Source organism: Ambystoma mexicanum, chromosome 3q (assembly GCF_040938575.1).
Source record: "Ambystoma mexicanum isolate Mex_15411 chromosome 3q, UKY_AmexF1_1, whole genome shotgun sequence".
In the NCBI taxonomy this organism is placed as follows: domain Eukaryota; kingdom Metazoa; phylum Chordata; class Amphibia; order Caudata; family Ambystomatidae; genus Ambystoma; species Ambystoma mexicanum.
The window spans coordinates 318,752,808-318,765,480 of record NC_090926.1 but is presented as its reverse complement, the minus strand read 5'-3'; the positions used below and the strand labels follow the sequence as shown (position 1 = coordinate 318,765,480).

The 12,673-nt window shown below is 48.4% G+C and overlaps 1 protein-coding gene across 6 annotated transcripts in view; it reads left to right on the top strand.

Moving 5' to 3' along the window:
• PRPF40B (pre-mRNA processing factor 40 homolog B) overlaps positions 1 to 12,673 on the top strand; it is a 1,091,929-nt gene that overhangs the window by 15,652 nt on the left and 1,063,604 nt on the right. The gene's annotated exons all lie outside the window — the stretch shown is intronic.

Here is a 12,673-nt window from a genome sequence, read left to right as displayed (position 1 = left end):
CGCAGGCAGCTCCTTCCTGACAGGCTCCTCTGGCGTCCGACAGCGGCTACTTTGCCCCACTCCGCCTCACAACCACACTGGATCCTCAGCCGCTCTGGGTCTCCCCGAGTGGTTCTTCTTGCTCGCGGTCTGCGAGCGTGCCTCTCGGCTTGACGTGCACTGGCCGCGGGCGGAGTGCCCCTGCACCTTAGACACCACAGAGACAAAGGGCGCACAGCCGTATCTGTCAAAGTCCCTCAGTGATCCGGGCTGTTGCACTTCGCCACCACAGCCTACATTGATAAATCCTCTCCTGGGGAAGGCTTTTTTAATCTATCTTTATTGTCTTTGGCCCTGGTGGGTGAGAACTCCACGATCACTCTGCGCTCCTCTCGGAGGCCCTCTTAGAATCCCAATCACAATGCACTTTTTAATGGGTATCCATCATAGATGCCAGTACAAAATGCTGTTATTTTTTTTTAAGAAAGGTTATGTGCTTTCATGTGGGTGCACTGGCATTTTGGGGCACCCAGTCTAGCTATTCTTTGCTTTGACATTACATTTTCTTTCTTTTTTACTGGCATTCTATGACAAAGCAAACATGATGAGTGTTATTATGTGCCTAGACTGTCACTTAGGTCAGCCAGTCAAGCAATTTCCTACTGTGTTGTGGCTTTTATCACTGGGTATCAAGGGTAAAGCAAACATGATGAGCATTATTACCCATCTAGACTCGCCTGCATTGTGCAGTCAGTTTGGACATATTTTCTTTTTGTGACCAGACATTTTTAAAGGCAAAGCCAACAGGAGAGTGAGGCAGAGCCATGATGGGCATGTTTTCTTATAGTATCATCACTGGCATTATGTTATGCTCAGTTGATTTGTACCTCACTGCTACCACCCAGGGGCAGTCTCCAGGCGCTCGTTTGGATCTGCAAAAAAATGGGGTGGGGGTTAGTGGGGAAAAGGGTGAGAGGATAGGTTCAGAACCAGGAGGAACTGGCATCTTTGAGTGTTTTGCATGTGGTCACTTGTGAGCGGGCTCACGCATTGTAACCGTATGGGTAAAATTCCATGCCTCGGTTGTGTGGTAGCGTTTTGTGTTGGTGTTAGTGTTGTGTGGTTATGATGGGTTGGTCGTATGCACTGTTTAGATATTGTCCATAAGGGATTCAGAGTCACAGGTAGTTGTAGCTGTAAGGTTGTCCGGCATCTTGGTGTGTTGTTGCATTTTAGATGGTATTGGGCTTTGTGGGTGGTTCACTCTGGATGTGGGCATAGTAATGGTTCTCTGTATGTTTGTGAGTGTAGCTAGTCCAAGAACTGGTGTAGAGGTGTCAGTTATGTAGGAGGAGCAGGAAGGGATGAGTAAAGTCGATCAGTTCATTGTGGTCTCTCTGGGGCGGCCCTTTGGATGCCGCTTGACGGTATATAGCCAGGTTCTTTGGCCCCTCTTGTCTCCTCTCTAGTTGTTTGTCTGCGTTGTTGTTGCTGGTGTCCCTTCTAGGTTGTCTGTGTCTGCTGAATAGCCAGGTTTTGAGCAGTTTCCTCCAGGTGATGTGGTCTTCTGTGGTTCCAATTACTTTGGACATGTTGTGCCAGGTGTTAGTAATTGGACGTGAGAACGCTGTTCCGACGAATTTCCCTTTTTTGTGGTGTCTTGTCTCTATTTGTAGGTCGTTGCTGTACCTTAGTTCCTTTCCTGGGTGATACCGGCTAATCTTGTCTTGGAGGAATTGTGCTCCATGTCTGTGCAATGCTTTTGTGGGCGATGCAGAGTGCTTTGAATTTCATGCGCTTTTTTACTAGTATCCAGTGTAGGGTTTTCAGTGCTGGAGTGATGTGGTCTCTTCTGTTTAGTCTTAGTAGGAACCTCGCTGCTGTATTTTACACCCTTTGGGGTTTATTGGTGAGTCTTTCTGGCATTCCTAGGTAGAGGCTGTTTGTGTAGGTAATTCTTGTGAGTATCAGGGATCTGAGTAGTTGCAGGAGGAAGAAGTATTTTTTGGTGATTGCATTGACATGCGGTTCCTGTGGTAGTCTGTTATCCATTCTACTACATTGGTAGTCTCTGGTTGGGTTCCCATGCCGATTGGCCAGTCCAATTGTGTGTTCCCTCCGTCAAACCCTGCGGGTGAGAGCATTTATTTTATTTTTTGTAAAACATTTTTTATTAAATTCAAACAAACAAAACCAATACAATCCAAAACTCGCAGTGCATAATTCAGTCACTGCTCCCCTTATCCCACCCCCCCCTTGCGAGCCTATTCATTCCAGTCACTCTGTATCCGCCCCGCGTAGCGGGGTTTCATTTCCCGCGGATTCTGTCCGATCTTGTATCGTTCCAAATAGTTCCGCTATCAACAATCTCCATGCCATCAGGGTTCCCATTTCTTCCTCTCCCCCAATGTTACTTGCCTCTTGGCACACCCTGTTCTCTGCCTCCGCCCACCTCTGCAACTCTTTCCACCACACCTCCACCCGTGGCCTATGACAGGTCTTCCATCCCATGGCAATCCTTCGTTTTGCTAGCACATACGCTAGATCTTTTAGTTTATTGACATGTTTAAGTTTCTGCGATCTGGGGAACCCTCCCAGTAAGCAGGCCCAGGCTGAATTTATGACAATAGTGATCTCCATTTCCGCAAGTCTCCACGCCACTTCACCCCAGAAGCGCTCAATTACCGGGCATTACCAGAACATGTGTACCATGTCAGCCTGTTCCTCGTCGCATTTAGGGCATGTTTGTCGCCCTGCATTTTCAAACCGCGATATCCTCAGGCGTGTCATGTATGCCCTGTGCGTAACATATAGTTCTATCTGTTTTAATCTTGCGTTTCTGGACACCTTCTTATGGTACCCCAGGGTACGTTCCCACAACCGGTCCTCTAACGGAGCTCCTACTTCCGCTTCCCAAACTAGTCTTAGTTGTATTAATTCTTTCCCAAATTTAGACATCATAATTTCGTACAATCTAGAGATCTCATGCCCACCTTCTGCAATATCATATATCGTGTCTATGGTAGCGTCTGGTTCTTCTTCTAGTATCGTTTCAGGCCATGCTTTCTTAATTCTCTGCACCATTCTAAGATATGTGATATACTGGCCTACGTGTAACCCCACCCCCTCTCCCAACTCTCCAAAATGTATGATAGTCCCCTCTCGCCAAATATCTCCCATCGTTACCAGCCCCACAGATTCCCAGTGGTTCCTAATTGTCCTCCGTAGCTGCTCATCTCCTCCTGTGAGTGCAACCAATGGTATCTGCAGGGAGCATGGGATTGGGTTTTCCATCATCTGGCATGCCCGGCGCCACATCTTCCCTCCAAGCATCATCATTTTGGGGCGCTCTTTCATTTCTGTTTTGGGCAGCCAGATCATCTCTTTTAGATAGAATTGGGCACAATCGTGACCAAACAGCCTGGATTCAGGGGTTGATTCATCTGAGAGCCATTTGGCGACATATTGCAGTTGACCCGCTACATAATAGACCTCGTAATTAGGCAGTTTTATTCCACCTTTTTCGTAAATGTTCTGCAGCTTCCATAGTGCTCCCCTGTTCCTGGTGCCATGCCACAGGAAATCCCTGCACATGCTGTTAAGTCTAGTGAAAAACTTCTTAGGTATCAGGTATGGAATCTTCCCAAAATAATGCAGGAGCCTTGGCAAGACCACCATCTTGAGCATTGCCCTCGTCCCATCATTGCTAGAGGCAGCTTCACCCAGAATTTCATACACTTCTCAGTTTTCCCTACGGCTACTTCGGTATTGTGCCTATGTTCTTCTTCCACTGTGTGGTAAACATCTATCCCAAGATACCGAAAAGTACTAACAGCCAAGGAGTCTGCAGCACCGGCAACCGTCTGACAGGGATTCCCCGATAGTTCCCCAGCGGGAAGATGATAGATTTCTGAAGATTCACCGCTATGCCCGACAACCCCGCATACCTCTCCATCACCTCCAGGATGTACTGGAGATTCTCCTTCGGGTGTCTTGGGTACAGTAGCAAATCATCTGCATACAGTGAAATGAAGTGTGGCTCCCCTCCGACCTCGATGCCTATAGGTTCATACTGTTGTCTGAGGTATATCGCCAAAGCCTCCAGAGCTAATATGTACAACATAGGGGACAATGGGCACCCCTTTCTGGTGCCTCTTCCTAGTTGCCATCTTTCAGATATAACCGCTCCTGTTTTGACTCTGGCTAACGGTTCACTGTATAGCATCTTTGCCCATCTTATGTATCCAGGCCCCATACCATAACCTGCCAAGGCCGCCAGCAGCCATGGCCATTTAACAGAATTGAAGGCCTTCACAGCGTCTAAGGACACAATTGCCATTTCACCCTCATTCCTGCTCCCCCATTCAATAACCTGATGAAGACGTCTGTGATTGTGAGTTATGTTCCTATTCGGGACATAGCCCGTCTGATCTGGGTGTATTAGCTTGCCAATGACTCTTCGCAATCTATTTGCCAAGACAGCCGTCAATATCTTACTGTCTTGGTTCAGCATTGACACTGGTCTGTAAGAGCCACAGCAATGCCCAGGTTTGTTGGGCTTAGGAAGCGGTATTATAATCGCTTCTCTGAGCGACTCTGGCAGCCGTCCTGTCTCAAACGTTTCATTTAGCCTATTCAATATCGGGGGGAGCACCTCCGCTTTGTACACTTTATAAAACTCACTTGGAAACCCGTCTGCCCCCGTCGAGCCCGCCACAACCCCTTTCCATTTTTTCACAAGCATTCCAAACTTTTCTCGTGTCAAGTGTGTCTCCTGCAGCAGTGCAATATCTATCTTTTGTCTGCGCAGGTACAACATAACCTTGTTCCTCTTCAAATAACTATTGAGGCCCCTGACATTGCACGTAATTATTTTAATGTCCCCCATGGCTTGTTGGAATCCCCATTTTCCCTTCCATCATTGCAGTCCAGTTCCTTCTTCCAATTCTGTTTATATAGGCTCACTCCCCCGTTTAAACTACCCTCAACCACAAACACCCCTCCTCCTCCCGCCACCCTTCCCTTCCCCAACTTTGCCCCCCCCCAACAATTGCCCAGTTGCATCTCCGGATCTCAGGCCCCCCCCCCGCATCTAGCCCTTTCCGGCAATAGCCTGTACTCGAAGCTCAGCGGGGTGATGTAGCCCTAATGACTATCCTGCTACTTCTACTACTACTTGGGGGGGTAAGGCGCCTGTGTTATGCCGCTCCTATTTGCCACAATATTACAACATGCTAATATCCAGTTTGCTTATATACTCAAGGCTCTATATTCCAGTCCAATGCGCGTCAATAGAATCAAGGATATCATAACCTAGCTTCCACATCTCTCATCGCTACTCATCTCTTAGTGTTCCTGTTGATTCTCTACTGGGATACCTCGCAATGTGATATACCAGTGTGCATACATTTTTTAGTCACTTATTTTGTTGTCCTTGGGCTCGTGTGGCACCTTGTTCTGGGCAGCCCTGTAAGTCCAGCCATGCAGCCGCCTCCTCTGGGGTATCAAAGAAAAACATTTGACTTTTGTGTATCACTTTCAGTCTCGCGGGGTATAGAAGCATATATTTGATGGCAGCCGTGCGCAGCCGTCTCATCATCGCTACGTAGCTGTACCTTTGTCTCTGGACTAGCATCGTATAATCAGGATAAGCTGTGATGGTAGCCGAAGCTCTAAATATCGTACCCCCTTTCCTGAAATACTCCAATATTTTCTCACGATCTTTGTAATTCAGAATCTTGGCAATTATTGCGCGGGGAGGGGCTCCAGGCTTTGGTTTCCTCGTGAGGGCTCTATGTGCACGCTCCACTGTGAATCCTTGTGAGAGTTTGTCAGCTCCTATTTCTTGCAGGATCATATTCTCGACATAGTTTGTAGGATCCTAGCCTTCTTCTCCCTCCGGCAGACCAACCACTCGAATGTTGTTCCTTCTCGCTCTCCCTTCCGCCTCCTCCGCACGATTCTCCAGGTTAGCCACTTGTTGTTTTAGTATGTGGACTTCCTTCGCATTATCAGTGCTGGTGGTTGTGTTAGTTTTGACCGCGCTTTCCAGATTGCTTGTTCTGTCTGCCAGTGCTCTGACATCTTGTCGCAGCAAGTTGACGTCTATCCCCACTGTGTCAATCTTAGCCTCTAAGGAAATCTTTAAGTCCGCCATTGCTATCCCCCAAGAATCCTTTAGTTCCGTTATGGCTGCCAATATATGGTGATTTTTAGTCCCCGGGGAACTTCCTTTGGGTCCGCTTGCACTCTCCAGCGCAGACGCAACTGGGGAATGCTGCGTCTTGGTGAACGCCTCCATCGTGGGCTGCTTGCTCTTGCCCTTGATCATTCTTCCTGTCATATTGTGATCTGGGGCAAGCACCTCACACTGCTCCGTCCGCGGTACAGCATTTCTGTTGCTCAATTTCGCAGTGTAGTCAGCAGGTCGCCACTGGTTCTGATTATTGTTCCGAGGCGTCTTCATTGACTCCCGCGCACTGAGCAATGCGCCCGAGAGGGTTATGTCCTCCAACGTATCAGTTGGCTCATCTGCCACGCAACGCAATTTATGTCCCCGTGTATTTGGGCTTCACCGTCCATGGGCCACTCCCGCACCCCATCAACCTCTGGTATGCGAGTCTCCCCCTCACAATAGTTCAGACCAGTATCAGCCATGAGCGGCCAGGGGTTCTTTGCTGCAGTGCCCTCGTCCTTATATTTCCATTAATGCAGCTGTGACTCCCCCCATCAGTTGTTACAGCATATGGGCATGCTTGTCCTGCAGATGTAATGCCCAGCTAGCCACATCGCTTCTCTCACTGTGCAATTAATGTCTGCATGTATCTGGCCCCACCTTTTAGAAATCGCTTCCGCACCCTACCAGCATTTAGTGCAAGAGCCCTCCTCTCTTGGGCAGTTCAGTCCAATATTGGCCATACGCAGTGAGCGGCTCTTATTTACAATGACCTCATTTTTATGTTCCATCTACGTTGCTGTGACTCCTCTCAATATTTATTGCAGCGTAGAGCCTGCCTTTTTTCCAAGCACACCATTCAGCGAGCCTCACCTCTCCTCCTCATAGTTCAATCCGGCTACCATTGTGTATAGCCATGCCCGGCCCGACAGCCCCACTTGCAAGGATGCCTTTGTGTGTTTCAAAAGTGCCCAGCCTGTGCACACGGGATCTTTAATTCTGGCCAGCACAGTGCTCGGCGGCAGCACCGCGGACGAGTCCTTTGTTCATGCACCGCTTCGTTGCACAGGCCCGTGCCCCCACAGTCCCCTCACATGCGGGCGATAAGAGGCCACCCGCTTGATAGTTGCTTCTGCGCGGGGCCGCATGGGCTTCAAGCAGCGGCCACCCCCGCACTTATGTGCTTATAGTATATCCGTCTTGCTTCCAAGGCACCTCCCACTTCGCTTATATAACGAGCCATCCACCGGTCATTCTCCTCAGTGGGCGACCCCCGTGCTCTCGCACCATTCAAGTCAGCGGGCAGCAGGGGGCCGTTCTCACGGCCTTCTCAGTGATTTGGGGGGGCCGCTCAGGCACCCGATGCCGGTCCCATTGTCTCCTGCTCACACGGTCACTGTGAATGCTGCACGGGCATACCCGCTCCTACAAGCCCCACACTGCAGCATGCGACACCGTCTTTAGTCGCTGTTCAGTGTTTCATAAGGCCATGGGTACAATGTATCCATTTCGCTTCACTGCCGGATCCATCCCACAGATCGCACAGTCACGGCAGCTGACCCTTTGTTAGCCGCCATTTTGGATACATAGTCACAGAGCTGTCGGGAGCTTTGTTGTCAATTTCACCGCTGCTGCCCGTACAATCAGTTCAGCATTTTCAGCGATGGCAGAGCATCCCTTCACACACTCGGGTCATCATTTTCAGAGTTGCTTGTAAAGTTTAAGCGCATGTTGTCACAGATCTGTGTTGGATCTCTGGAGCAGCTCTTCTCAGGCACATCCCGTTACATGGCACGTTAGCCACGCCCCGGATGAGAGCATTATTTCCATTTTTGCCGGGTTCTGTTTGAGGTTTTCTGTTGTCATTCAGTTGTATATGTCTGTGAGTTAGTTGTTGTGGGTTGTTATTTTGTTCTTGTGTTCTGTTTGTTTTCACAATCAGTTGTGTCGTCTGCGTAGTTGTAGGCGGTAAGTCCGTAGGATCAAATGATTTTCATCAGTGGGCACATGTAGATATTGAAAAGTAGAGGGGAGAGGCTGGAACCCTGTTGGACTCTGCAGGATATATTTTTGGTATTTGAGGTGAACAGTGGTAGGTAGGTTCTTTCGGTTCGGTTTGCTAGGAATAAGATAATCCACTTTAGTGCAGATTCCTGCACGCCACATTCCATCAATCTTTTTATTCGTGTTGTGTGTCCGATTGTGTCAAAAGCTGCTGAAATGTCCAATAGAACGAGGGCCGATTGGGTGTCGTCTGCGTTTATTTTCAGGTCGTCCCATATCGATAGAAGTGCTGATTCTGTCCCTCTCATCAGTCTGAAGCCAACTTGTGATTGGTCGAGTATTTGTGTTTTAAAAAAAAAACTTTATTTAGTGCAGTACAAGACATACATCCTCAGAAACACCTTTACACAACAGTAGATTGCCATCAACTTTGAGCACAATTATAGACATATAATCAGACATTATTAAGCTTAACATGCATTGTTTTTAACATCAAGTCGCAACACATTTACTGAGTTGATCTCTGCTTTCGCAGGTAGTCACGGAGAGGTTCCCAAATGTCCTTAGGCCTGCAACTTGGTGTCACCAGGCAAACATAGCCCTCCTTCCTGTCATTAACATAGTTCATCTTTCTAATCCACATTTGAATATCCGGGGCAACCTTCGATTTCCAATGATACAGTATACATTTTTTGGCAATCAAACAACCCAGATTGAAGCAACAGCGTTTTTAACCACAACCTTGCCAATGTCACTGAACAAGTATTTGGGGGGTGACAGCGTGTGAGGGACATCTGTAATTTCGTCTAAACAGTTTGCAACCAGCTGCCAGAACTGAGCTACCCGCGGGCAGCTCCATTACATGCGATAAGAATCGGCCATGTCACTGCCACATTTTACACAACCGCTTTAAGCCGTGGGAGCGAACCTAGCGATTCTTGTGGGGGTATAATGCAACCTGTTTAGGATTTTTTTATTGTATCAGCCTGTGTCTAGCATTAAGAGATACTTCCTTTGTTAAGCCACACCAGCGGAGCCACTGAGCATCATCCACTCGCCTATTCAAATCTTCCTCCCACTTTTCCTTGCCACTTTGAGCAAGAGTCCGAGCACCTTGACATTTCCTATACAACCTAGATACCAGCCCAATAGGATTTCCGTCATTAACCACAGTCCCTAGTATTTCACATTTGTTGGGCTGCCGGGAACAATGGCCAGCACCTTCTGATGGCTGCTCTCATCCTCTAATATTGTAGTGATTTAATTGGAGTATTACCCAGTTTTTCGGAGAAGTCTGTGTGAGTGACAAAGGGACCATCAGGAAAAAGATCATGCAGTGTCAGTGTTCCCTCGGGGTCCCACCCTTTCTGTATGTCCTTGTTGTATGTTGGTGGGAGTCCCGGCAATTCCAGAGTGGGATTGCATCGAAGTAGGGGGAAGATGCCCCAAGCCTCTTGAATATTCTGGCCCAAGCGTTCACAGTTGTGCGGACAGGGTCAAATGTGCATGTGTCCAGGTGTTGGTTAGCAAGGACAATAGTGCTCAAGCTCGAAGCGGAAGCGCTTTACTGCTCCAGGGCCGCTTGTATCGTAGGGATGTCACGGTATTGGTTTTTTGACGGTATGATAACCTGCATGCGAAATGACGGTATACCGTGGTTATCGCGGTATAGCACACACGCATGTTTAACCATTATCTTAGATAATATTTTGGCAGGGAAAGCCACACATTTTCACCAAGACACAAAACACAAACAAGAGTCTCCACCAAGAAGTTGCCTTAGTTCTTCTTACATAAATCTATGTTACTTTAACTCAGCAGACGGGGATCCTGGTGGTCCAACTTAGCTTGGTCATACAATATACAACCTTTATAGAAGTTTAGAGAGGTAGGAGGTCAAGAAATGTGAAGTCATGCAAGTGTTGTAGTAGAAGTCACTTATGTCTCAGTCGCACTAATGGTAATTAGACCATCAAAATGAAGAAAAACAAATCTCAAATGATGTAAAATACTGTCATGCCATACAAAGTAGATTGTACACGATAACACTTGTACCTATAAGGTCATGCCACAGAAATAAATGACTAGACTGACTACCAAAATGCTATTCTAGTGACATTCACAAAACACATATGCCGAAGAAAAAGCAATTGCACAGACCCTAACCTCGGGTGTGAAAAAGTACACATAATGTCATTATATGTTGGCTCGCATCCGTGGGGAGGGGGCTTATGCGAGCATTTGATTTTGCTGAGGCAGACGGGCATGGAAGTCTTGAAAATAGCAGCTTTCAAGTTTTACTGTGTTAGTGCAAGTACATTTTTCTGCATGTGCACAAACAGAGTAAAAGTTTAATGCTGCCGGTTTCAGGAAAGTCTTCCCTCCTCACCTCTCTGCCAACAGCAAGTGTGCATATTTGCTCCTTCCAGTGGTGCACCTAGGGTAACATTTCGGTGGGTGGGGGGCTAAATGTTGGTAGAGGCGCTAACTTCAGAGAATGTGGGGGAGTGGCAAACATACTTGTGTGGGGGCATCTAACTTCTTTACACATTCCAATGAGACTATTCTGGTCAAGCTTGAAGGCTAAAAGCTGTTAACTCTGCCCTATACCTCTGAAACCACCCACTTATTTATTTATTACATTTGTTATACGCCCAAACCCGGAGGTATCACGGCGTAGGTTACATGAACAGGCTTAACTGTTTACAGGGGAAAGTACAGTGCAGTGAGGGTTAGGGTGGTTGATTAAGCCACCAGCGGCACAGTTCAAGGCATGGCATGGTTATAATACAATACAGGCAGTGTGGGGCTATAACATAGATATAGGTCAATATAGACAGAGGAAGATAGCCGGGTGAAGTGGGAGAATGAGGCTCTCAGAGTCAATGCATGGCATGGTTATAGTGCAATACTGGAAGTGCAGTTCGGGGCATAACATAATTATAGAACAATGCAGGCAGAGGGAAATATCCTTGAAGGGTGAAGTGAAAGAATGAGGATCTCATTGCCATGGATTGTTAAAACTTGTTGGAGAGCCAAGTTTTGATTAGGCTCTTGCACCGCTGGTGGGATGGCTTGTTTCTGATATGCATGGGGAGACAGTTGCAGATTTTTGGTGCAGCAACAGGAAAGCTGCCCCCCCCCCGCTCTAGTGCTTTTGAACCACGGGATGAAGAGGTTGAGTTCTGGAACCTGATCTGAGGGATCTCCGGCCGCAGGAAAGGACCGAGACCCCTGAAGTCCTGTGCATGGCCAGTGTAGGCCATCCCCTGTTTAAAGAGGCGACCACCCTCCCCCTGGGTAAAAGCGCCCTAAGGAGCGCTCACCTGCAGGAGAGCAACCACACGTCTCTGACACACCACCTAGCATTATTTTCCAGTGATCCCATTAGCCCTGCCCAAGTATTGGGGTTCCCCGCTTCCTATGCCACCCCCTCGCTGCATCATGGCTTCGGGTCAGATCGGCGGCCTGGTACCGGATCCCCCACGACCCTGGTTTCCCTTCCAGTTGGAGAGCTGCCACTCGCCCCTGCCAGCAGCAGCGCCGGGCACGGAATAAAGAGCCCTTTCACGCCACCAGTGCCGATGACAGAAGAGGCCCAGGCCAACATCCTGCTCTCAGGAAAGAGGCGCTCTCCTCCAAGTGCCCATGGGGCTTTGTCAACAGTTCAAGTGTCCCCTACTGATAGGGAGCGGGCGAAAGATTGAATGTCAAAGCAGTGAGCGCCTTCTGGCCCTGGGGCAACAGGAGTAGAGCGTTTGGTGCCCAGGAGTGGTTTCTACAGCTGTTAACACACCGCAGGCCACGTCTCCCCCGAAACCTAATTTGAATCGTGCGTCTCTTATCCCCCTTCTGAAGAACAAGTTCTCAGATCCACAGGACGGACATGCAGCCTTGCTGCCACAAAACATTCCTCCCGCCCTCACCACTCCCTCCTCCCCCCATTCCAATGGCCCCTATCCACTCCTTCTCCTTTCACAGAGTACGGTCTGGATACCCCGGTCAAGGGGCGCACAATATGCCAACCTCCAGACCTGCCTGGATGCTCAGAGACTACTACGGTGGACACATGAAGGCACAACATGAAAGCTTTAAAACACAAAATAACAAAAGGCTGCGATACCCCACTATCAGATCCTGACAACAGCAGGTGCATCACAGACCCCACAGAGTTTTCTTCCCAGCATACCATTTCTAGAACTGCCAGTTGCCTAGCCCTGTGTTAGTTGCGTACAGCCTCAGCCAGTCCTGTTTTTCTTAAACATCAGTAATTATGGTAGGCGCAATTAAACTACATGTCCCAGCATGCAACGTATTGGGTCTCCAAGGGTCAGTCATGCATTGCATATGGCCACACAACAGCAATACCTATACAGTGCCGGCGGGTGCAGGGGCCTGCTCTAGGAACATGGGCTGGCGTATCCTTTCTGAGACAGTCAGAAGACATGGAGAGAGGCTTGTCAGAAACTCTCGGGTATATTATTTGCTTTTACTCTCGTGCCCCTTGGGCGGGCT